Source organism: Cibotium barometz, chromosome 36, assembly GCF_041138505.1.
Source record: "Cibotium barometz isolate CiBa-2024 chromosome 36, ASM4113850v1, whole genome shotgun sequence".
Taxonomy (NCBI): Eukaryota; Viridiplantae; Streptophyta; class Polypodiopsida; order Cyatheales; family Cibotiaceae; genus Cibotium; species Cibotium barometz.
In genome coordinates, this window is record NC_141081.1 from 12455636 (window position 1) to 12481693 (window position 26058).

Genomic DNA, 26058 nt, shown 5'->3' on the forward strand with positions numbered 1-26058 from the left:
GCCCATTGGGTCTTTAGTAGACACTTAATATATCTTTCTTTCTTTCTTTCTCTCTCACACACACACTCCACCATCATGATATCTCATCCTCCATAGCTCCTTGTGTGATCTTGTGGGTACCAACATGGTATCAGAGCTTTGGTTTGCTTCCATGCTTCTCCGTTCTATTTGCACATTTTTTCCTCGCGCTTTTCTCTTTGAAAAACAATTGCGTTTTTTGTCAAACGCTCTAAAGTTGGCGTTCTTCAAGCGGCTCTGGGCCTCGGAGTCTTTTGGACGCTGCGTTTTCCTCCACAGCAGCTTTGGCTGCGTTTTATGTTTGACAGCAGCTGCTTCTCAGCATCTCGTTTTCTGGATGCTCGCCCACCTCGGCTACCACGACCCACACGGTCAGTAGGAGAGCTCTCTCTAGGCACCTTCTTCCAGCGGCTCTGGGGCTCTACTAGCAGCTCCGCTCCACCAGGAGTGACTCCAGTGCAGTAGGCAACCCTGCATCTTTTTCAATGTGCAGGTTGCACTACTCAACCGCCACCTAGCCACTCCCCCCCCCCCACTGGGCAGTGTGACCCATAGCCGCCATTCCCCCTCTTCCGCTTGGCATGCGCCTCCGTGTGCTTGCCCACCTACACTCCCATCAGGCCTACCAGCTCTACCGGCCAGCAAGACGAACAAAACACCCCCACGTGGTCCCAAGGTACTCTTCATCAGCACAAAAAAAAAAACGAGTGTTTTTTTTTTCGTTATTTGGAGATAAGCTATTTTTCATCATTTTCATCAAAGCTTGTAAGCTAATGTTCACATGGACGCCTTCTTGTGCCTAGTTTTTGAGCCCTTCTATACCGCATATGACACAGCACCCATCTTTCCGCCATAGGATCATGTGCTTCATCGATGACTACTTCACTGAGCTCCGAACTCAAGTGTCCATTGCCTCGAGAACCATGCTTGGACCCCAAGTCTCGTTGGCTTGGAAACGACGCCGAAAGAGATGCTACTCTTCACCGACATATGTTTGAGGGGGGAATCTTAATCTCTCCATAATTATCTAAATTTTCTATTTTTTTGAGTCAAGGGTTCCCTACTCAGGTAATCCCCCAAATCTGAGTTCTTTACATTTTGGATCCTCTTGGATTATGTAATGCCTTATTTCTATAAAAGGCTCCTCTCCATCATACCCTTTTTTTGCCCCCGGTTTAGGCGAGGGGGGTTGTTTTGGTATACTGATGTAGGGTGTCTTTGTCGCCCAAGGTAGAACCTGACCTCTTAAGTCTTTCGCCAAGATCATGCTTGTTAAGCATTTGAGCCACGCTTGTTGAGCCTCTGAGCCTTTTGTGCCACGCTCACAACCTCTGAGTCACACTTACTAGCCTCTGGATCTGAAGTGGGGAACACGTCTATTGAAGGCAATGGATGCAGCTCCATCATCGCTCCAAAGGACCGTTTTTGGATATTTTGGATTTACATGTTATGGTGGGGAGAGACATCATACTTCTGACACAGACACATCAGAGCCCAAAGAGAGGGCTACCTCGAGTAGAGGGATTCCAGTGGGAGTCAGCATATAGGAGGACACACGCCAGGGTACCTCGAGAGGGTCGGGGGGAGTAGCAGTTCTATTCAGACGGGAGCTACAGGGGAGACTGAGAATGGTAGCACAGGATCCAGAGGCCAGATACAGGTGGATCAGCTTACAGCTCTCACAGGACAGTGTTATATACATAGCCCTATGTTACTTTCCCCCATCAAGATCCTCCTATGTCACAGGAGGAGGAGACAGGAGCCTCGCCATACACTTGTCTGTCAGAGGAGATTATGCATTATTCTACACTAGGGGAAGTATTTCTTACGAGCGACCTCAATGCCCACACACAGAGCAGACAGTGTGAGGTGTATGACTATGATGACATGGAGATCCTCCACCCCGTGGATCCAGAGGAGATAGGGGCTAGTCGGGCATCAGAGGACACTGGACTAGACAGAGTACATTATGGGGACCACTTACTAGAATTGGGAGCCAGCCATCGTCTCGTTATTTATAACGGGATGCTACAGTGGCCGGGATCAGGAGGGCTGACATGCTTCCCACATGGGGGTCATACACGGACCGGAGGCGCGGTGGTAGACTACATTATGGGGTCTTTGGAGGCATCACAGCTTGTCACCTCATCCTCCATTCCACCTCGTCCTATTGGGGCAGATCATACATACTTTGCATTTTCACTAGCCGGATCACCAGAATCACCAGCCCCCCACATACCGACGCTACACACTACCATCTACTTGACACATGACATGGCAGACATATACACTGGCAGAGTAGAGGATGGGCTCCTACTCATGGATCCCCTGGCACCTATGGATACCATTACAGCCCAGCTGGCATCACTCCTACACACGGCTACATTACAGAGCTTCCCACATCGTGTCCACTCAGGAGAGCCTACAAGATCTAGGACTATGCCCCAGAATGGTATGATGACCAGTGCAGAGCCCTATACTCACGGCTCCGCATACAGAGAGCCTTGGGGCCGTCACAGAGCAAGAGTCGAGGAGAGAGATGAGGAGACTTACTCGCCGCAAAAGGCGGGCCTTCGCAGAGATACAAGAGCTAGAGATCTTTCATTTCTTCAATAGTAGAGATAGCCCTATCTCATGGCGGCACTTCAGAGAGCCCCGGACACCGACACCTATTGCAGACCCACAGACATGGCACACATATGCAGAGGGCCTATACCACGCCCCACAGCAGCCACCTATACCTCAGCCACAGCAGCCTCGACCTACCACAGCTAGCTTCTTTACCCACTCGATGGTAAAGGAAGCTATCCGCCGCCTACAGCATGGATGGGCCGCCGACCATATGGGCCTGCAGGGTGAGCATCTCATATATGCACTAGATTCTTTCTCCTTTTCTTGCACACCTGTCTAACAGGGCACTAGCACAGGGTTTGCCTGCGGGGGAGTGGACGATGCACACCATTGTGCCGATTCACAAAACAGGGGATATGCTCGATCCGAGCAACTACAAGACGGTTATGGTTGGCCACGTGTTGGCCAAACTCTATGGTGTAGTGTTGGAGCAAGAGCTTAGCTTATATGCTAAGCGAGCAGGTTTACGCTCATCAGGGCAAATAGGCTTCAGGAGAGCTTTCTCTACCACTGACCATGTATTCACTTTGAGATGTATGATTGATCAGGCCAGAGTGAGGAAGAGAAAGCTCTATTGCTGCTTTGTGGATTTCCGCAAGGCATTTGACACAGTACCACGAGAGAGGCTCTTTCAGCGCCTGCAGTCTCTTGGCATACCAGCAGATATGACATGGGGCATCTATGCATTATATGAGCAGGTTTTTGGGCGAGTGAGATGTCCAGGAGGTATGTCCGAGACTATTGCTAGCACCATTGGTGTGAAGCAAGGATGCCCACTTTCCCCCACGCTATTTGGGTTATACATTGATGAGGTGGCTGACTTCATTACACGGGGAGGCGGAGATGGAGTTGATTTAGCAGGTACCTCAGTACATATTATGCTTTATGCTGATGATATTGTATTAGTGTCTGAGTCTCCAGGAGGTCTATAGTAGCATCTACATGCACTCCATGATTTCTGCACACAGAGTCTTACTGTGAACCTTGGGAAAACCAAGGTTATGGTCTTTCATACATCGAGACAAGGCAGGAGTCAGCTGACATTCACTCTCGTAGGACGCCAGGTGGAGGTGGTGACATCATACGTGTACCTAGGAGTTACCTTCTCTGCAGCAGCCACACACTTCACCATGGGTTCAGCAGCCAGAGCTAGATTGACACGGGGATATGCAGCATTGGCTATGCTAGAGAGACAGTGCCACTAGGCGCATTTTCAGGAGCCCCGGACGAAGGGGTGGCTATTTGACACATTAGTCACACCGGCACTGATGTATGGAGCAGCAGTATGGGCGCAAGGCCTTGCTACCCATTGGCGGACACAGATAGAGAGACCACAGGCCCTCATGATGGCACGCATGATACGCAGCAAACCGTCAATACCTCATGACATTATCCGAGCAGAGTTTGTTGCGCCTCCTATGATGGTAGAGACCATATTCCATACTATATGCCTGCTAGACAGATTCAGAGAGATGCCACTGGACAAATTGTCATACAGAGCTTTTGAGGCATCTAGACAGCTGGCTAAGGCAGAAGACAGAGGACCATGGTATGCACAGGTCACACATTGGTTCTCACTGTCAAATCCCCATAGATCTCCTCGTAGAATGCTCCTGGTACGAGACTCGAAACCTGCAAACAAACAAACAACAAGGGGGGTAAAGGCCTGACTCACCTCCCAACCATGACAGCCGTGGGCAAGCCCACAGTCTTGGCTGTCCCCACCGAGCCACGAGCTAAGCTAACTAGGTTGACGTACCGACCAATCTCCTCCTCGCGACATCCCATACCGCCATGAAGCTACCCTCGCGGACCTCAAGATTGCTGCCGGCCTCGGCTGCATAGAGCAGGTGCACGTCTGCACTAGATCCAGGCTCCAAGACCATAGAGCTCTCACAAATCATGCGAGACTCTATATGACTAATGACTAACCTTGGCCACCTTTTTATAGGCTCTTGGCCGGTCATCGGGCGTCCACACTTGGGCGCCCGCCCGTCCATACTTGGGTGCCCGCCCGTTAGTCTATCTCTAACTCAGCTCGCCAATCAGCCTAGCTCCAAGCTTCCCCAAACCTTGAAGATAGTCTTGTGTGCATGTAGCACACGGTAGATACACACTGTGCACATGGCATACTCCCCTTCCTCCAAGAGCTCACTCTTGAGCTCACTAAAAAGCCAGGGTACTCTCTCTGAAGAGTAGTCAATGTCTCCCATGTAGCATCCTCCTCAACACGATCCTTCCACTTGATCTTGTATTCCGTGATAAGCGTATTACGCAATCTTCTTTCACGAAATCCAAGAATCTTTTCAAGTTCGTGCAGAACAAGTAACATGTCCTCGACATCTATAATTTCTTGAGGAGTAACTAACTGGTCTGTTCCACCCAGTACTTCCTTAAGTCTACGGACATGAAATACAGGATGAACTTTCACATGAGAAGGCAAATCCAATTCATATGCATTTAAACCAATCCTTCGTGTAATACGAAATGATCCACACTATCTAGGGGATAATTTCGGAGATCGACCTGTCCGTAAAGTCTCCGAATCTTTCGGAACTCGCAAATACACCATCGTTCCTTCAGAGAACTCTCCAGGTAAACGATGTCTATTAGAATAAAACCTGTCTCAATCTTGATCCCTAACTCAGCTTGCCAATCAGCCTGCCTAGCTCCAAGCTTCCCCAAACCTCGAAGCTAGTCTTGTGTGCGTGTAGCACACAATAGATACACACTGTGCACATGACACTCACAGCATGGCCTAGACATGGATCATCTACCACCACATATCCGTCTCTCTCATAGTGAGAGGAACAGAGTATTGAGACAGGACCTATGGCAGCTCTATACACAAGAGACATGGATATCGCCTACACAGCCTCTTCCACCGAAGATGCTATACTACAGAGATCACTTCATGAGTATCACTGATGATGGATTTATAGAGAGGCCTAGATACATGGAGGGCTTTTTACCACACAGCTCCCGAGTGGCTATTGGTCAGCTTAGAGTTTCATCACATCGATTGGAGATCGAGACTGGCAGAGCAACACGGATCCCCCGAGAGGAGAGGGTATGCAGATTGTGCAGAGAGGAGGTGGAGAGTGAGGAGCATTATGTATGCAAATGCAAAGCATATACAGCCATCAGAGAGAGATATCACATTTTATTCAGAGAGCCACATTCCCTACGCCAGATCTTTGAGGCAGCAGACCAACGCATACTGGGGAGATTCATTCTAGATATACAGCGTCACAGAGAGACATCATTACAAGCTTAGACAGCTCCAGAGGGGGGACGACAGACACAGATTACTACATTTTTTTAGAGATCCACCCCACTCCCAGCCCCTACACGGCAAGGAGTTACTCTCCAGAGATCAGAGCCCGCAGGAGACAGAGAACACCTAGCTTTCGGACACCACGCCTATACCAGAGAGAGATGACAGAGATCAGAGCTCAGTTTCACAGAGAGGGTGCGGAGCGACTGGCTCGCTTCAGAGCAAACCCAGGCATGTTCTTCAGGGAGCTGTGCACACCCCCTTCATTGATGTATACCATTTTATACCCCCAATATGGTACAGAATGGAGCTAGCTAGGTTGCATATCATGATTGTATACTCCATGCATATAGCTTTGCATTCTCCTAGTAGTAGAGCTCCATCCCCTCCCCCACTCATTGTACTTATTGCACACCCAGATTCAACTTTTTAGTTCAGTACTTTTTCATTTTGTTGGGATGACAGAGGCATACAGGTACACCGATTTGTCTCATAGGCCGAGTTCAATCTTTTGGAAGACGTTAATAAAATCTTTCTTTCTTTCTTTCTCTCTCTCCACCATGATGATGATATTTCATCCTCCATAGCTCCTTGTGTGATCTTGTGGGTACCAACATGGGTGATGTGCCATTCTAGGTCCTGATTCACAAAGGTCTACCCCGGCAACAATGTCTGCAAAGACTTCCCTTTAGCCCACAGAGGACTCCCGGACCTTTTCCACAAGGCTACGGACACAGATTATAGATTTGACTTTATAAAGCTCATTTCAACAGCCCACAGTGGGCCCAGTGGTTAAGGCACCTAAATATAGCAAGGCCCACAATGTCAGAATGCACAACGGAAATGAAGACAACTGCTGTAGAGAGCAAGGCACAGATAAAACAAAGAGAGAGAAGCTGTGTAACTCTGCTATATACACCAAAGAAAATCCTGAAATCTACAATGTGGAGTGTGGGGACAAGGGGGGCATTTTATATGGCCCCAGGCTGCTGGTCGGCCAGCCTTAAACAGGCCAACAGCAGCCCATGCTCACGACCAGCCTATGGGCAGCCCCCCAACCAGAAAAAGCAAGTCGGCCAGTGTAACCTGGACAAGTCGAGTACTAGAGCATGCAGTCGACCAGCACCTTGTGGACAGCCAACAGCCCAGCCACACCTCCGGAAAATGGGAAAAATACATGGATAGAGAAAAAATGGGAAAACACTAAAACGAGGATCCTTCAAACCCTTTCCCAAACAGCAGTAGGGTTGTACCATACCACATGTCCTTCCCTATAGCCACAGCTTGCATGTAACCTCGAGAAAACTACAACCTGTTCACATGAATCCAAAGACATGTTTTCCACATGAAACCAAAGACCTCTATCCAATAATCCATAGGCCTGTTTCCTCTCTAAAACCAATGTCCTGTTTCCATGAGAAACCCACATATACACCATCCAAGCACGGTGCCAAAACCACGGTTGTTTTCCATAGCACCAAGCAAGAGAAAAAATAGAGAACCTGTAAGCAAATCCCTGAACACATATAAGTTCAACACGAAGAGAAATCACACCATCTCTCCCATGAACATTGTCCCATGTGTATGTAGCTTGTTCTCCTGTTTCAGAGTCTCTCGTACTTCCATGACACAGAAGAGAAAACACGCCATGCCCTTATGACGAGAGAGAGGGAGAGAGATATAATCATCTCCAAGTCTCCACCCTGCACCCAACATCAAGCGTATGGTCCTCCTCACACCCACGATTAACAAATCGGGTATAAATACCAGCCCACCAACTTGTACAAAAGCCCACAACTGAACCTTGCATGAACATGGATACATGGGCCCTAGCAGACTGAAGCAACTGCCCAAAAGTAGTCCCTGTCATACAGCCAGCCTGCTTCTTGCCAAAAGCGGGAGAGAGAGAGACATTCAATAGGCGCCTGTGCACTGTTACGCAGCAGCCAGCCTGCCTGCTTCTTGCCAAAAGCAGAAGAGAGAGAGAGAGAGAGAGAGAGAGAGAGAGAGAGAGAGAGAGTGAAACCGGCCTTCAGAAATTTGACGGGCGGTGAAACAAACACTCGCACACAAAACACTTCAACACCTTTGAAGAGTTGGAAAAGGAGAGCAAACAGGGGGAGCTAGAGTGCTCCTACATTATGCAAACATTACACGGACACCGATTGGCCCCAAAATGCAATGGCGGCCCTTGCGGTATTTCTTTACTTGATCAAATTTGAGTACAAAGTACAACTTGTAGAATCCTCCACCAATAGGATCCCTTGTAGTTTCACCCAGGACTTCCAAAAGAGAACTCTCGTTATTACAACACAGCATACCATGGAGAAGGCACACCTGTACAACACCTCCTTGCTTGAAAAGGTCTTCTCCATCTCTACCATGGATCCCTCAAACCCTTTCCCAAACGGCAGTAGGGCTGTACCAAACCATATGTCCTTTCCTACAGTCACAGCTTGCATGTAACCTCGAGAAGACTACAACCTGTTCACATGAATCCAAAGACATGCTTTCCACATGAAACCAAAGACCTGTATCCAATAAACCAAAGACATGTATCCCATAAACCATAGGCCTGTTTCCTCAATACCAAGGTCTTGTTTCCTCTCGAAAAACCAATGTCCTGTTTTCGTGAAAAACCCACAGATACACCATCCAATCACGGTGCCAAAACCACGGTTGTTTTCCATAGCAATACCCTGTGCTTTTCCATAACCCAGAGAGAAAGAAAGAAAGAAAGAAAGATATATTAACGTCTGTAAAAGGCCGAAATTGGCCTATGAGACAAACAAGTAGCACAATGATGTTCCTCCAGTCATCAAGAGGAAAATGTGGAGTGAGAATAAAATGTACAAGTATGGCAACACGACCATAGGGGACTCAATGGTGGTGTACAACAAAGAGGGTGTGGATGGAGTACTAGGGCTACTAATGCATCTCTATATGCTGAAGGGGTGATACAAGTATGATATGTTATCTACTCCTAACTCCATCCAGTCCCATAGTCTGGGTACAATATGTCATACATCCGATCTAAGGATGCCGTAAATGTCTGGAACATGCGTCCTGGATCAGAGCGAAAATGTGCCAGCTGCTCCTCGACCTCCTCCTGATGTCGAGACCGGATGGCCGCGATCTCTCTGTGGTGTAGCCGTGGTGTCTGATAGCCGGCTAGCCTGGGTCGTCGCCTAGTTCGAATCTCCTCCGCTCGCTGAGATGTCACTCCCAATGTATGTGGCTGGGCTACTGGTGCCAATCTCTGGAAGAAGTCAGTCAACTGGGACTGTCTTCCTCCGCTATGATGTGCGGGTGTCTGAAGTAAGATCTCCCTGTGTCTCTGTAGTGCTAGTAGTAGTCTGGTCCGATCTCTCCCAGATCTGTCTAAGTGATGTGGTCCCTCTAAAAACCTCAGGATAGCATGCCCTGATCTCCTGCAAAGCACCACACTGGCAAACAAAATGCTCCTCTGTCTCTACTCCCGTCTGGCATAATCTGCAAATGCGCTCTGCTCGAGGGATACCTGCTGCTCTCCCAATCTCGATCTCTAGTTGGTGTGATGAGACCCTTAGTCGTCCAATGGCTACTCTGGCTCCATGTGATAAGTGGACCTCTAAGTATCGTGGTCGCTGGATGAAGCCATCTAAGGAGGTGCTCAAGAAGTGGTCTCTGTAGTAGAGCATCTTCGTCGGGAGTGGCTGACTAGGAGATAGCCAAGTCTCCTGTATGTGGCCCCGCCAAATGTCATGTCTCATGACTCTGTTCCTCTCTGTCTGAGAGAGGCGTCTGTGTGGTGCAGCTAGCTCATACTGCAAGGGTGGTAATCTGTCAATATCAGTCCTGTGTGATGATATCCACTGTACCACCTGGGAGTACCATGACCAGGTATGTCCCTCCTCAGCAAGGTGTCTGGATGCCTCAAAAGCAGCCCGAGATACCTGATTTAGTGGGAGCTTCCGCATCCTATGTATAAAAGACATAGTCTGGAACATGGCCTCTACTAACATAGGTGGTACAGCAAACTCCGCTCGAAGGATATCATGTGGTACTGAAGGTTTGCTGCGGATCATCCGTGAGAGCATCAAAATCTGAGGGCGCTCTATCTGTGTCCATGAGGATGTAGCCAAACCTGGTGCCCATACTGTTGCTGTATACATCAATGCTGGAGTAACTAGTGTATCAAATAGCCACCCCTTAGTACGGGGCACCTGGAAGTGTGCCTGGTGACACCGCGTTCCAAAATTGCTAGTGCTGCGTACCCTCGTGTCACTCTGTCTCTGGCTGCCTGTGCCATAGATAATCTCCCTGATGAGCTGGTAAATGTGACCCCAAGGTATACATATGAGCCCACCACCTCTACCTGTCCCTGGGCTAGTGTAAGGATGGTTTGGCATCTGACTGCTGCTGATGTATGAAAGACCATAACCTTGGTTTTCCCAAGGTTCACTGTGAGTCCTCGCTCCGCACAGAAAGTATCCAGAGCCTGTAGATGCCTTTGTAGCCCTGTCCGAGTATCCGACACAAGAATGATATCATCAGCATATAATAGAATGTGTACAGTCGTACCTGAGATGTCAATCCCAGAGCCTCCTCCGGGTATGATGTAGTCTGCTACCTCGTCGATATATAAGCCAAAGAGTGTCGGGGAGAGAGGGCAGCCCTGCTTCACACCAATGGTGCTGGCAATCATATCTGATAGCCCCCCTGGGCATCTAACTCATCCAAACACTTGCTCATATAATCTGTAAATCCCCCACATCATGTCGGGGGGTATGCCCAATGTCTGTAAGTAGTGGAAGAGGCGCTCTCTCGGGACTGTGTTGAAGGCTTTGCGGAAGTCCACAAAACAACAATAGAGTCTCTGTCTCCGTGCCCGAGTTTGGTCAATTAGGCATCTCAGGGTGAAAATGTGATCAATAGTAGAGAAGGCTCGCCGAAAACCTGCCTGACCAGGGGCACGAAGCCCCTCCCTCTCAGCGTGTGCTGCTCAATTCTGCCTCCAAGATAGCCCCATAGAGTTTGGCCAAGGTATGACCAATCATGATAGTCCTATAATTACTGGGGTCCAACATGTCCCCAACTTTGTGGATCGGTACAATAGTGTGCATCGTCCACTCAGCCAAGAAACCTTCTACCAGAGCCCTGTTAAAGAGGTAAGCAATAAAAGGAGAGAGTGTGTCAGTTGCATAAATGAAATGCTCACCCTGTAAGCCGGTGTGATCCTCAGCTCTCCCATGTTGGAATCTATGTATAACTCGAGATACCATATCGGTAGTAAAGAAAACCGATGAGGTCGGTGGAGTCTCGGTGGGGCGAGGGATGAGTGGCTGGTGCGGAACATCATAAAGCCCTTCTGCATAACTCTGCCAGCATTGAGGATCAGTAATCGGGGTGGGGGGGCGTGGCTAGCAGTGGCTGCATCTTTGCTCATGAGCATGTGGTAGATGTCCCAGTATTGAGCCTCCTCATATGTGCGTCGCTTACGGCGTGTAAGAGACCGCATCTGTCTACTGGCCTGCTGCTGTGTTATTTCTCCTTTCGCTATCTGGGCTCGGAGATGTCGATGAAGCTCTCTGCACTCATTATCATACTATCTATTCTGGGGCATGTCCCCGGATCTAGGTGGCTTCCCTGTCTGGAGATGGTGTGGAAAGCTGTGGCTAGCTGCTGTGTGCAGTATGTGTGAAAGCTGGGCCGTCAGTACATCCATGGGTGCTGTAGGGTCCATACCAAAGAGGCCATCATGTACTTTTGAATCATAAACGTCTGCAAGCTCCCGGGTAAAGTGGAAGATGGTACAAGATGCCTGAGTGGTCGGGGGTGGCAGATCAAGAGAGCTCCTAAGAGAAAAAGCCAAATAAGTATGGTCCGCACCAATGGGGCATGTAGGGATAGTGAAAGAGTCTATCAGGTCTGTGCTCTCCCACGAGCCCAATATGTAGTCCACAGTGCTGCTGCCTCCTAATGATGGGAAACATGTGAGTCTTCCCGATTCTGGCCATTGTGACATCCCGTTATAAATAACGAGATAGTGTCTAGCTCCCAGGTCCAGAAGGTGTTGCTCATAACCTGTACTGTCTGGCCCACTGTCCTCTGACATCCTCGTGGTCCCTGCATCTACATCGTCTAGTGCCTGTAGGATGAGGGGATCTGTGAAGTCGAATGATTCACACTGTCAATTCTGTGTGTGTGCATTGAAGTCCCCCATCAGGAGAACCTCCCCCATGGTCGAATAGTGTAGGATATCTGCGGATAGAGTGGCGTATGGAGACTCACTAGGAAGGGCCCCTCTCTCCAATCTGGTCCTCCATGTGAGCTGTGTTGAATCTCGACCCCTTCGGCGGGAAGTAGCATATTGCCAAGTAAACTGTTCTCACATCTGAGAGCTGTAGGCTAATCCACATGTAGCGTGCCTCTGGGTCTCTCGACACCACCCTGATACGCTGGTGTAGTGCTCGTCTGAATAGTATAGCGATCCCACCTGAGCCTCTGGAAGTGCCTTGTCGCATCCCTTGTCTATACACTGATTCCCACTGGTACCCTGCTACCCGTGGTAGGCCTCTCTCTGGGCTTTCATGTGTCTCTGTCAGAAACATGATGTCCCGGTTCTCCATAACCTCCTCTAGTCTGCTTGGATGTGTCCATAGAGCCCCATTGCAGTTCCAAACTGCTGCATATATCTCCTTGTGCTTCTTGATAATTTCCTGTGTCCCATAGGCCATATGGCGCTATGCCACCATCTTGCCCTCTATGTATACATGGCCGTCTCTGTAATGTGCCTATTTCCCTTCAGCACGTGCTGCTTTAATTTGTGGCATGCATGATTTCCTATGTTGTCTCTCCATCCAAGTTAGGTCATCATCAAAGTAGATGGGGTCCCCTGGTAGGTTTCTCAGAACAACTCTCTGTCTCATGAAGGTTTGCCTGCTCACTTCGTCTGCGAACTGTAGCACTAGGGCTTTACTTTGGGTGGGGTCCTTGGGTGGGGCTGTCCTCCATATCTTGGTGAATGGAAGTGGTGCATTTCAAGACAAATAGGAACAACACATCTCTTCCATGAACATCATCCCGTGTATATGTAGTTGGGTCTCTATATCCAAATCTCTTCAACAGGGCCTGCAATCCATGATGAGAGAGAGAAAGAGAAAAGCCTATCTCTAGTCTCCTTCATCAAGTAGGTTTGGGGAATAAGGCCACTGCCAGCAGTACTATCGTACAACAACAGGACCATCAACAGCAGCCCTGCTCGGCCGTACAACCCACACAAAGCCGCCACAACAGCAGCCGAGAGCAGCGGTACCTCCTCCAACAACCCACGTGCACGCACAAGCGCCCTCTAGTATACATACATACATGCGAGCGTGCGCCCACATGAGAGAGAGAACCTGCAGCCAAGAGCAACACGGAGGCACAACAACAGCAGCCCAACAGCGGCGCCACACAGTAGCGCGAACGTCCACAGCATGAAGACGCGCACAACAGCAGCCCACATGTGTGATTCTTGTCCTGCCGACCTGTGCGCCACCCGCTCAGCCCACGTATCTACAATCCTGCGCCTCCTCCCAAGAGAGATATAAAGAGAGAGAAAGCATGAGTATAACCTCCACATGTGCGCTTCCTATCCCTGCAGCCGCCAGCCTTCCTCTGCAGACCTGCGTAGCCACACAGTCCAGCCCACGTGGCAGTGTAGTGGCCTCCAGCTCGTGGCTGTCCTCCTGTCCCGCAGACCTGCGCAAGCCTGCTCAGCATATAGCGCCTGTTAGCCTGAGAGTGAGGGAGAGAGAGTCAGCTTGTGATCGCCATAGCCGAAGGAAGGCAAACAAAACGTTGACCCCTGCTCTCTCTCTGTCCAGTGCTACCTGCGCTGAAGCTTCCACGTGTCGTTTGTGCTCTCTAGCGACTAGCTTTAGATGCACCTCACACCACACGACTCCACACGCCACACGACGACTCCTGTAGCCAACCCACGTGAGAGAGAGATATTCAGACTGCGATCCCAAGGTGATGCGCCACCCTTCGCTTTTATAACCAAAGATGCGATTCCGCTTGCTTTCCCCAAAAAGCCAAAAGCAAATAGCAAAAATGCATCCTTACAAAAATAATATTATTTTAAGTCATCAAAGATTATAAAACCTTATAAACTCAAAATCCTTTTGTCCCTTTCTTTAAATCCTTTTGTCCCCTTCACACATGGGTTTCTTTCTCGATTCCAAACTGATGCCTTTCACACTGTCCATCCCGTGCCTGTGAGAGCTCTATGGTCAGGAGCCTGGATCTAGAGCAGACATGCACCTGCTTTATGCAGCCGAGGCCGGCAGCAATCTCGAGGCCCGTGAAGGTAGCTTCGTGATGGTATGGGACGTCACGAGGTAGAGATTGGTCGGTACGTCCATCTAGTTAGCTCAGCTCGTAGCTCGGTGGGGACAGCCAAGACTTGCGGGCTTGCCCACGGCTGTCATGGTTGGGAGGTGAGTCAGGCCTGCACCCCCTTCACGTTTGTTTGGTTTGTTTGCAGGTTTCGAGTCTTGTACCAGGAGCGTTCTACGAGGTGATTCTATGGGGATATGACAATGGTATCAAAGCAAACCTCGAGAACGAGCAAGTCGATAGGTAGAGAAGAAGAGGTCAAAGAAAAGGTATGAGTTCGAGAAGCTTGCTGTTTTTCTGTTCATACTACTGTTTTTTCAAATTCAGCATGTTGATTTTGCATCGTAAGAACCCATGATGGGGTTGTGGTCTTGTATGGGTTGTTTGCTTTGCAAGAAGAAGGGTTGGATGTGTGTTTTCAACTGTGTAAACAGTTTGAGGAAGAGAGAGAAGTAGTAAAAGCCAGTCGGTTGTGTTTTTGTAAGAAAGAGAGAGAGAAAGAGAAAGAAAGAAAGATATATTAACGTCTACGAGAGGCCAAAGTCGGACTATGAGACAAAAAATAATACAACTGTGTTCTTCCGGTCATCGGAAGAAAAGAAAAGAAAAGAAAAAGTGTGCATGTGTCTGGATACAACTGTGAATCATCATGGATCGGTGGAGCCCATATACAAACAATATAAAGGGGGGTGGGGATGTGGATGGAGTGCTAAGGCAAGATGCATCTCTATATGCTGAAGGGGTAGTACAAACCTGCTATGCAGATCTATGTCTAACTCCATCCAGTGCCATAAGAGGGATATAAGATATCATACATCGCCGATGCTGAGGCTGTGAATGGCGTGAACATGTACCCTGAGTCTGAATGAAAGCGAGCTAGCCTCTCCTGTGTCTCCATCTAGTGTCTCATTCGGATAGCTGCTCTCTCTCGGTGACGGAGTCGGGGTGCTCTATGTCCAGTCTGTCTAGGTCTCTTTCTGGCTCTCAATTCCTCTGCTCTCTGTGCGGTCACCCCATGTGGTACATCAGCTGGCACTGGCATAGCTCTCTGGAAGAAATCTGTGAGCTGGGACTGTCTCCCACCCCTAGTGGGAGCGGGTGTCTTGAGGAGTCTCTCTCGAGAACTATGAAGCTCTAGTAGTAGTCTGCCAAGCTGTCGCTCGTCCGAGGCCTCCATCAACTGATGTAGTGAAGAGTGCTCCTCAAACAATCCTGCATATCTATCTTTGACCCCTGGTGGGCTCTACATCTACATACAAAGTGATCCTCAGTCTCCACCTCCTTGCGGCACAATCTGCATATCCGCTCAGCTCTGGGAACCCGTGCGGCTCTCCCTGCCTCTATCTCTAGCTGATGTGATGAGACTCGTAGCTGTCCAGTAGCAACGCGCGAGCTGTGTGGCATGTATACATCCATATACCGCTGTATAAACCCATCCCCTGAGATGCTCATAAAGTGGTCTCTGTAATACAGCATCTTCGGTGGTGGTGGGCTCTCTGGTGCTGTCCATGTCTCCTGTATGTAGCGCTGCCATATGTCCTGTCTCATCACTCTGTTCCTCTCATTGAGAGAGATTTAACCCCGTGGAGCAGACTGATCATACTGAAAAGGTGGCAACCGCTCAATGTCTATCCCATGATGTGAGAACCACTGTAGCATCTGTGCATACCAAGATCCAGTGTGTCCAGCCTCGGCCAGGTGTCTGGATGCCTCAAAAGCTCGGCGGGATAATCTCTCCATGGGCATCTCCCTCATCCTGTATATAAAGGAGATCGTCTGGAACAATGCCTCCACTGCCACGACTTCGCCTGCGAGCTCCGCCTCTCCCCCCCCGCTGCTTCTCGCCGTCGCGCCCCCCTCCCCCCCCCCCCCCGCCAGTCCCCCGCATTCTCCTCCGTCCTCTCCCCCGCCTCCTTCATTGCGCCCTTCCTCGCCCCGCCCCCGCTATCCTGTAGCCCTCCGCCTCTCCTTTTCCTCGCAGGGCTGTGTCCCTCCCGTTGGTGACCCCGGTTTCTGGCCTTTTCCCTCTGGAGGACTCCATGGAAGCCGCTCCGACTACCCCTGCCGATTCCGGTCTCCATCTGGAGTTCACAGCTGAAGATCTTCAGTTGTTTGTTTCCAAAGTATCCGCTCTTGAGGCCTCCTCCTTGGTCTGCAAGATAGTGGGTAGCCGTCCGATGCGGAGAGAGCTTCGCGACCTTCTGCAAGGCAGCCTTGTTGGCGTGCCCGCCAAGATCGTCAGCGTAGATTTTTTGGGACGTGGCTACTACCAGGTGGATTTCGAGTCCCCCCAGGCAGCTCAGATGGTGCTGGCTCGGAGCCCCATTGCCCTCCGCTCATCTCGGGCGTTCCTGGCGCGATGGACTCATGGTTTCGACCCCGCTTCTGACCCGCTAGAGCAGGCGCGACAGGTTTCCCCGTCACTATCTGCTTTCCTGGACTCCGTAGGGAGTACTTGCCCCTCTTGTCATCCATTGGCAAGGCGTTCGGGCAGGTGGTGGAGACGCCTCAGACAGCGGCTTCAGTGATTGCTCGGGCAGCAGGACTCCCGGCCATTCGTGTTGTGGTTCCGTCACCGGAGTCCCTCCCGAAGACGATCCTCCTCCCTTGTCTTTCTGGAGGACATCTGATACAGCGCGTGGAGTATTCGGGCCTCCCCGGCCAGTGCTACACATGCCGGGAGATGGGCCATCTCGCACGCGCCTGTCCCCGCAAGGGGGTTCATCCTTCACGCTATGCCGCCTCTGGACCCCCTGCAGGAGACCCGAGTGGTGGCCATCCACCTCAGAGACTGGACATCCCTGGCTCGCCACAGCAGGCGCCATCATCTGACGAGCAGCCCCGGCGGAGGATGCCGCGCAGACCCAGGAGGCTGGCGGATGGCAGGAGGTTCGCCGGCGGAAACGCCCGGCCCGCAGGGACCGTCGCAGACGCCAGCAGGCAGCACAGGCTGGCGGACAGGCGACTCCGGCTGGCGTACAGGCACCTACCCGCACTTATGCTCCAGTCAGGGATAGGCGGCCAGCAGGTCCCACCCCGATGGACGAGGATTCAGACTCAGTGTCCGTTGAGGCCGCTGGTGGAGCCTCCCACGTGGAGACCCCGCTCCCGCCTCCCCCCGCGGGGGGCCCCGCCCCCTCCTTGGAGCAGATTCCTGAGGATCCCGGGCCGCACTCTGCGACCCCCGGCTCCCCTTCCCCTCACCCGGAGAGCACTCCTTCCACCCCCCCCTCTCCCCCCCCAGCCCCCCCCCTCCCGCCTCCCCCGGCGGCCCCCCCTGACACCTATCCTCTGGCAGATGCCTCTCCATCCTCTCCTCGCTCTCCCCCCTCCTCGCCGCGAGCCCCCATCCCTCCCTCGGCCTCTCCAGGATACTTCGCCAGACCACCCACTGCCCCAGGGCAGCGCAGCTGGGTAGGCCAGAGTTCAGTCCAACGGCTGTTCCACCGCCACTCCGGGCCGGTGGAGATGGCGATCCTAGCTTCGCCCGCCACAGAGTTCTCTCCAGCCTCCCCTGGGGGGGCCCCTGCGAGTGATGGGGCTACCAGTGGATTACGGTTTTTTCAGGTGCCTCCAGCTGGATGCTGGCCCGTTCGAGACACTGGTCGCGCCCTTGCGAGTTTGCGTGGTGTGCCATCCCTCTCGTTCTCCTTCAGTGGTGAGCAGCATGGTGGCCTTCTCCTTTCCTCTCAGTGTTGCCCCAGACACAGCATGGGATTGCAACTCTGTAGAGGAAGTTTTGCGTGATCAGATACTGGAGTTTTCTCACCACTTCAGCGACTTGGGGCTCACGGACCTACTGCAGACCCGATTACACTCAGCCCGCATGAGCTTGTTTGGTATAGGAGATTGGCGGGCAGATCCGGTCCACACCTCAGTTGAGGCGGTGCTACTGATTCTCCTCCATGCCGCCCCGAGGGTGCAGCCGACCTTTAGATACATATATGCAAAGGATTGGTCTCACGCCTATGCCCTGGACAGGGCGAAGGCGGAGTGGGGCTGGACACAGAGACAGGTCACCCTCTTTTTGGAGAGACTCTGCACCCGGACAGACAGTGACTATTCTCCCTCCAAGCCGGCGCCCAAGACTCACAGAGTGGAGGGCAGATCATCCGGGCCGGCTGAGAGGGGTGAGCCAGTGGCGGCTGCTTCACTTGCCATAGCTCATCCATGAGGATCCTCTCATGGAACATCCAGGGTCTCGGTGGACATCGCTGCTACATTGGTCGGGGCAGACTTCGCCAGGAGATCCAGAGGGCTCTCGTTGGAGGACCCATAGATATCCTTTTCATCCAGGAGCACCACCTTTCTGCCGGGCGTACCCGCACCTGCGGGAAGATCTTGCCAGGCAGGAGTCACACTTTTTGGTCACCGGCATATGGCTCCCAGGGGAACCAGGGTGGAGTATGCATCTCAGTCAGCGAGCAGCTTCTATCCGAGGTTGTGGACTCTGGCACTCTGGTCCAGGGTCGAGCGCAATGGATCATCCTTCGGGTTGGGGAAGACCGCATTGGCTTCCTCAACTTCTACGCCCCTAATGGGGCGACCGGGAGAGCCGAGTTCTGGAGCACCATTAGGCAGTCCCTCCCCTTGGCAGACCACTGGTGCCTAGGAGGGGATTGCAACATGCTGGAGGATGCAGAGGACAGGATGGGGGGCAGCCAGGAGACCATTCATGGGCCGAAGCTCGCTGCCTGGGAGGAGCTAGTGCTGCAGGTGAGAGGCCAGGATCCGTGGACTCTCCCGGAGTTTGGCAGGTTGCAGGGGAGTCTATCTTTTTCGCGCTCGGATAGACGGGCCACAGGAGTTAACCTTTCCCGCATCGACAGGTTTTACATTGATGAGTGGGCTTGTGATAGAGGTGGCACTGTGGGCATACTTGCAGGCTCCTCATTTTCAGACCACTTCCCAGTGCTTCTCCAGATCGAGGACCCTACGAGAGGAGAGCGGGGCCAGAGCGTCCGGATTCCAGATTGTCTCATAGAGGAGCCCGAGATTGCGATCAGAGTTGAGCAGGTCTGGCAGGAGCTGCAGTTCAGGAGAGGAACGGCAGCCAGCGATCTTGCCAGTGGCTTGCAGGAGATCAGTCGGATGCTCAGACAGGCTGCCTTGGACCGTCTGGAGGCCTTCAGAGAGCAGGAGAGGAGCCTACGGAGGAGTCTAGCGTCCCTCAAGAGACTCCAGGAGAGGGATCCTACGAGCCCTTGGATCTCCGAGCAGATGGAGTCAGCTCGTACTAAGATCAGATCCATCGAGGAGAGGAGGGTGGAGTTCCGATTCCATGCTCGGGCTTCTTTTTGGACACAGGCTGGGGACAGAGTGACTCGAGATTTCTTTGAGGCGACAGGGCCTCGCTTCAGACGAGAGGGTCTCAGGCGTCTTCGGCAGGCTGATGGCCAGGTTGTGGTGGATCCCCCCAGGGTTCGGGCGATAGCCACAGATTTTTACAGGGATCTTCTCTCTGCTGAGCCAGCAGATGACAGGGTGAGAGAGGCTCGGGAGGCAGTCTGGAGCTTCACGAGACCGGTTGTGCCGGCCCATTTGCAGCACTCCCTTCTCTCCCCCTTCTCGGATACGGAACTGGAGGAGGCTCTTCAGGCATTACCTCAGGGCAAATGCCCAGGAGAGGATGGTCTCTCAGTGGCTTTCTTCCAGAGGTATTGGGGCCTATTACATAGGGGCTTCAGATTGGCATTCCAGGAGATTATGGAGTCGGGAGTCATGCCGGACAGCATGGCAGAGGGGTTGATCCACTTGATCCCCAAAGAGGGAGGAGACAGACTGGAGATTAGACAGTGGAGACCGATCACCTTGCTAGGCACGGCCTACAAGGTCCTAGCTAAGGCGATCAGCACAGGCGGCTTTAGCCTCACCTTCTGGACATCATCCACTCCACGCAGACAGGCTTCATCCAGGATAGGAGCATTCTGGATAACATTTTCTCTTTCTGGGAGGCTACGGCTTTGGCTAGATTTCGGCAGGAGGATCTGGCAGTGCTCCTTCTCGACTTCGAGAAGGCATATGATCGGGTGGATTGGGCCTTCTTGGAAGGCACTATGGAGAGGATGGGCTTCCCCCCTCAGTGGATCCGTGGGGTCTCTGCACTCTACACATCGGCTCATAGCCAGGTGCTGATACAGGGCGTGCGCGGAGAGAGGTTCCAGCTCTCGCGCTCGGTGCGGCAGGGGTGCCCCTTGGCGCCCTTTCTTTTTCTTTTTGTGGCGGAGGCCATGAGCACTTTTTTGACGGCACAGGATACAGGTTTGCGGGGCCTCCAGCTTCCCATCCGCACCTCGGAGGAGCTCCTAGACTCGGAGTTTGCGGATGACACTGCTGTCTATCTTCAGGGAGGTGAGGAGAACCTCCGCCGCTTCGCCTCAGCCATGGACAGGTTTTGCAGAGCTTCGGGTGCTTTGATCAACTGGCACAAGTCGTGTGGGTTGTGGGTCAGTTCTATGCCCCCCCCGACTTGGAGGCCAGTTGATGGTTTTCAGTGGCTGCCCCCCGGCACTACAGTGCGTTATTTGGGATGCTACATGGGCATTGATATATCTCCGGAGCAGCAGATAGCCCCCCTTCTTCTGAGCATTCGGAAGAAGCTTCTATATTGGAGTACCGCTCGTTTATCTCTGGCTGGCCGAGTAGTTGTGGCCAACCAAGTTCTGCTTGCTACCATGTGGTACATCACTTCTTGCTGGGCCTTCTCGCGGGCGTGCATTGGGCAGGTGCAGAGGCTCATCAGGAACTTTCTTTGGTCCGGTGGCGACGGGCGGCCCGCCAGGGCCAAGGTGGCATGGGCTGTGATCACTCAGCCGAGGGAGAGAGGCGGCCTGGGCATTGTTGATCCTATTTGCCAAAGCCGAGCTTTGCTTGGCAAGTTGGTAGTTCGTGGCCTCCTGCCAGGCGCTGAGCCGTGGAAGGAGTTTCTTGTTTCCAGGATGCTCAGCCGCACTCCTTCTCTTAGCGGCCCCTGGACCCCCAGCATCAGGTGGATCTTTACAGAGCAGCGATCCAGAGGAGTAGGCCTTGGCTTTGAGGAGCGTTTTGCAGCTAGCCTTCTGAGGGCCTGGGCGCATCTGAGGCCGTCACTCTTCCAGACTCCCCCGGGCACCGATGAGGAGCGCCTGAGGCAGCCATTGATCTGGAACCCCTTGATTCGACTTCCCAGCGGCCATATGGTTGGATCGCGGCCTCACGTGTCGTGGGGCCCGTTGAGCTCCGGCCCAGCCCAGTCCCTAGACGACTGGATATGTTTTCAGCAGCTGCCTCTAGAGGCTCGGAGAGGAGACTCAGTGGGATGAGGGGCAGAGAGTCGATGAGACAGGACATTGAGGCGGCCATCCCCCGGGAGTGGCGGACCCCAGTACAGGACCCTCCACCTCCACAATGGATGGGTGTCTTTACTCGGCATGAGATCCTTCTAGCGGTCTGCGGCACAGCGGAGAGAGTCGCCCCACTCACTTTCGAGGTGGGAGAGGGTGGCCAGCTTCAGAGGACACGACTGGATTTGGATGGGCTCCAGGGTTGTATTCTTCAGAGGGTGCGGGTGGTCCGCTTTCATCAGAGACAGTGGCATGTAGACCCCTCACCGGCCTCGATAGGGGAGGACTGTTCCTGGAGATTATGGGCTTGGGACAGCAGGCCTCTTATTCGCCTTCAGTGGGATCCAGGTGAGTGGTTTTGGCGAGATCCTTACTCGGCCCCCACCAACCCAGGCATCCCCTTTTTTCAGTACACAACGAGGCTGGGGCGGCGGATTCAGAGGCACAGGATAGCGAGCACCCCGGCGGCGGCCGAGCATTGGCGGCGACAGGGGCTCTCCCCTGCCTTTCTTAGGGACTTCTGGCAGCGCCTTTGGGCCAGCTTCCGGCCCCGGAAGGTGACACTTTTTCTCTGGCTCACAGCGCATAGAGGACTGGCTGTGGGGGCTTGGCTAGCTTTTGGCAGACACCCAGCGTCCTGCCCTCGGTGCGGACATGCACAGGAGTCGCAGCGGCACTGCTTATGGGATTGCCCACAGGCACAGCAAGTCTGGCAGCGCGCTCTCAGGATGGTTTTTGCAGGCTCACCAAGTGAGATGCTGGTGACGTGGGGTGTGGTGGCTTGGGCCACGGACAGCGGCCCGGCCCTTGGATATGAGGACGTCCCTGGCAGTGCGACCATCCAGGTCTCTGACAGGGCGATGGCGGTGGTTCCGACGCCAGACTTCTCTTCGGCAGCCCCTCAGGAGGGGGTCGGGCACAGATGGGAGATGATCAGCAGCATGACGGCTTGGCACATATGGAGAGCCCGATGCAGGGAGGCCATTGACCGCCAGGCGACTCCACCGGCGGAGGTCATACAGGCCCTCTGGGTGGACATCATTCACACCTTGAGGACACTGGGGGAAACTCCAGGGCGACTCGGACCGCATGAGAGGGCGCCGCAAGGCTTTCCTCCGCACGTGGCAGCCTGGCCCTTTCCTCACCGCGAGGGGCGAGGATGTCACTTGGCACTATAGGCCTCCAGTTTGGCTTTTCTCACCTCCCACATGTACTACTAGGTAGCCCCCCCCCAGAGAGCGGCCAGCCACGGGTGTGGAGCTGAGGTGTTCACTGTGTTTTTATCCCTCCTTGCGAGGTGAGCTTTGTAGCCTTATGGCGTTTTCTCATTAACTAATAGAAGGATCGTTTTTCCGGAAAAAAAAAATGCCTCCACTGCCATAGGTGGTGCAGCAAACTCAGCTCGAACAATGTGGTGCGGAACGGATGGTTTGTTGCGTATCATCCTCGAGAGCATCAAGATCTGTGGTCTCTCCAGCTATACCCATGTGGAGGCTGCAAGCCCTGGTGCCCAAACCGTTGCTGCATACATCAAGGCTGGTGTCACTAATGTATCAAAGAGCCACCCCTTCATGCGGGGTTCTTGAAAATGTGTCTGATGACACTGACGCTCAAGGCCAGCAAGAGCTGCATACCCCCGGGTCACTCTGTCTCCAACTGCCTGAGCCATGGAGAAGCGTCCAGCTGAGCTAGTAAATGTGATGCCAAGGTAAACATAAGAGCTCACCACCTCGACCCGCCCTCCTGCTAATGTGAGAGTAGTGTGGCTCCTGACTGCGGGTGAGGTGTGGAAGATCATAACCTTGGTTTTCCCAAGGTTCATTGTGAGACCCTGCTGTGCGCAGAAGTCCTCAAGAGCCACAAGGTGTCTTTGAAGCCCAACCTGCATGTCGGATACCAAGACGATGTCATCAGCATAAAGCATAACATGGACAATGATACCTGATAGCTCAACTCCAGAGCCTCCACCCTGTGTGATGTAATCGACCACCTCATCAATATAGAGCCCAAAGAGCGTGGGGGAGAGCGGGCACCCCTGCTTCACCCCAATGGTGCTAGCAACTGTGTCGAACAAGCCTCCTGGGCATCGGACTCTCCCAAAGACCTGCTCATATAGCCTGTATATGCCCCACATCATGTCTGAGGGTATGCCTAGTGTCTGTAGTCGCGGAAAGAGGCGCTCTCTGGGTACAATATCAAATGCCTTGCGGAAATCTACAAAGCAACAATAGAGCCGTTGCCTCCGTGCCTTGGCCTGATCAATCAAGCACCTCAATGTAAAAATGTGGTCGATGGTCGAGAAGGCTCGTCGGAAGCCTGCCTGGCCTGCTGCTCTCAATCCCCCAACCTCTGCATGAGTGCTCAGCTCTGCCTCCAAAACTGCCCCGTATAGTTTGGCTAATATATGGCCAATCATGATGGTCCTATAGTTCCCGGGGTCTAGTACATCTCCCGCTTTATGGATCGGCACAATAGTATGCATCGTCCACTCAGCCGGAAACCCCTCTGACAGAGCTCTGTTCAAGAGATGAGCAAGAAATGGTGCCAATGTATCAATAGCATAGACGAGATGCTCTCCCTATAATCCTGTATGATCTATCGCCCGTCCATGTTGGAGTCGGCATATGGCCCTCCTAACCATAGGTGGGGTGAAGAAGGTGGAGACTGTGGAGCATGGCTCTGTGGGCTGTGGTATAGGGGGCTGTGCAGGCACATCATAGAGTCTCTCTGCATATGTTTGCCAGGTCTGAGGATCGGTAATAGGTGTGGGAGGACGGGGCTCTCTGAGTCTCCTCCAAGCAGCAGCAACATCTCTGAGTCTCCTCCAAGCAGCAGCAGCATCTCTGCTCATGAGCATGTGATGTGTGTCCCAGTACTGAGCCTCCTCATAAGCTCGCCGCTTACGGCGGGTGAGAGTATGCATCCTCCTACCTGCCTGTCTCTGGGTGATCTCCCTGCGAGCCCTCTGCACTCGGAGACTGCGGTAAAGGTTTCTGCACTCATCATCATACCATCGGTGCTGGGGCATGCTCCCAGATGAAGGTGGATGTCCTGTCTGTATGTGGTATGGGAAACTCCTCGCGGCTGCGGAGTGCAGTACATGTGAGAGCTGGGAGGTGAGCATAGCCATGGGTGCCGATGGGTCTAAGGCAAATAGCTAATCATGAACATGATAGTCATACACATCGGCTAGGTCCTGAGTGAAGTGGAAAATAGTGCGTGGTGGCTGTATGATGGGTGGGTGGGTCTCCAGTAAGCTCCTGAAAGTGAGGGATAGATATGTATGATCCGCCCCGATGGGGCATGGTGGTACGGTGAAGTGAGACACCATATCTGCTGCCTCCCGGGATCCCATCACATAGTCCACTGTACTATTGCCGTCCCCCACTGGAAAGCAAGTCAACCCACCTGAATCTGGCCACTGAGTCATCCCGTTATAAATAACGAGATGGTGTCGGGCCCCAAGCTCCAGCAAATGTTGCCCATATCCAGTGCTGTCAGCTCCTCCGTCAGCGAAGATCCGAGTGGTCCCTGTATCCTCTGTAGCTAGCGGCTCTAGTCTCAAGGGATCCTCAAAGTCATAGATCTCGCACTTTCTGCTCTGAGTCCGTGCATTGAAGACTTCTCCCAGTGTCGAATAGTGTAAGATCTCCTCAAATAAGACAAGTATAGAGACTCACTAGCCTCTCCTCCACCCGGCTCCTCGGTGGTGGCAAACCGTGACCCCTTCGGAGGAAAGTAGCAAAGGGCGATATAAATCCATCTAGTCTCCGAGAGGCGTAAGCTAATCCACATGTATCTCGCCTCCGAGACTCGTGCTACGACTCGAACATGCTCATGTAACCCATGTCTGAAAAGCACTGCAATACCTCCTAAACCTCGGGAGGTGGCCTGTCTCATCCCCTGTCGGTGAGCTGACTCCCACTGATAACCCTCAACCTGTGGTAAGCCCCTCTCCGGGCTCTCATGTGTGTCTGTCATCAAGATGATATCCCGGCCCTCCATCACCTCCTCAAGTCTCCCTGGATGTGTCCATAGGACTCCATTACAGTTCCAGACTGCTATGTGTATCTCTTTGTCTTCATGTTGTTTCCTCCGTGTCTCATAGGCCAGATGGCGCTATTCGACCCTCTTCCCATCAATGTAGATGTGACCATCCCTATAATGTGCCTTCTTCCCTTCTTTGCGTGCCGCCTTGATCTTCGGCATGCATAATCTTCTGTGCCCCAGCTGCATCCATGTGAGGTCATCATCGAAGTAGATGGGGTCCCCTGGCAAGCTCCTCAAGAAAGCTCGTCTTCTCATAAAGCTCATCCTACTCTCCTCGTCCGAAAACTGTAGCACTAAGGCCTTGCCTTTGGTGGAGTCCTTTGGGGTTGTCCTCCATACTCTAGTGAATGGGAGCGGCTCATCCTCCTTTAGTCCCAGCTTGGTACATAGGTTCCG

At 52.6% G+C, this 26058-nt stretch overlaps 1 protein-coding gene and 1 pseudogene across 1 annotated transcript in view; both read right to left on the bottom strand.

Annotated features, from left to right (window-relative positions):
- The window catches only part of LOC147617497 (myb-like transcription factor family protein), an 86299-nt gene that overhangs the window by 43432 nt on the left and 16809 nt on the right, over positions 1–26058 (bottom strand). The window lies entirely within an intron of this gene.
- Positions 246–12490, bottom strand: LOC147617498 (uncharacterized; annotated as a pseudogene).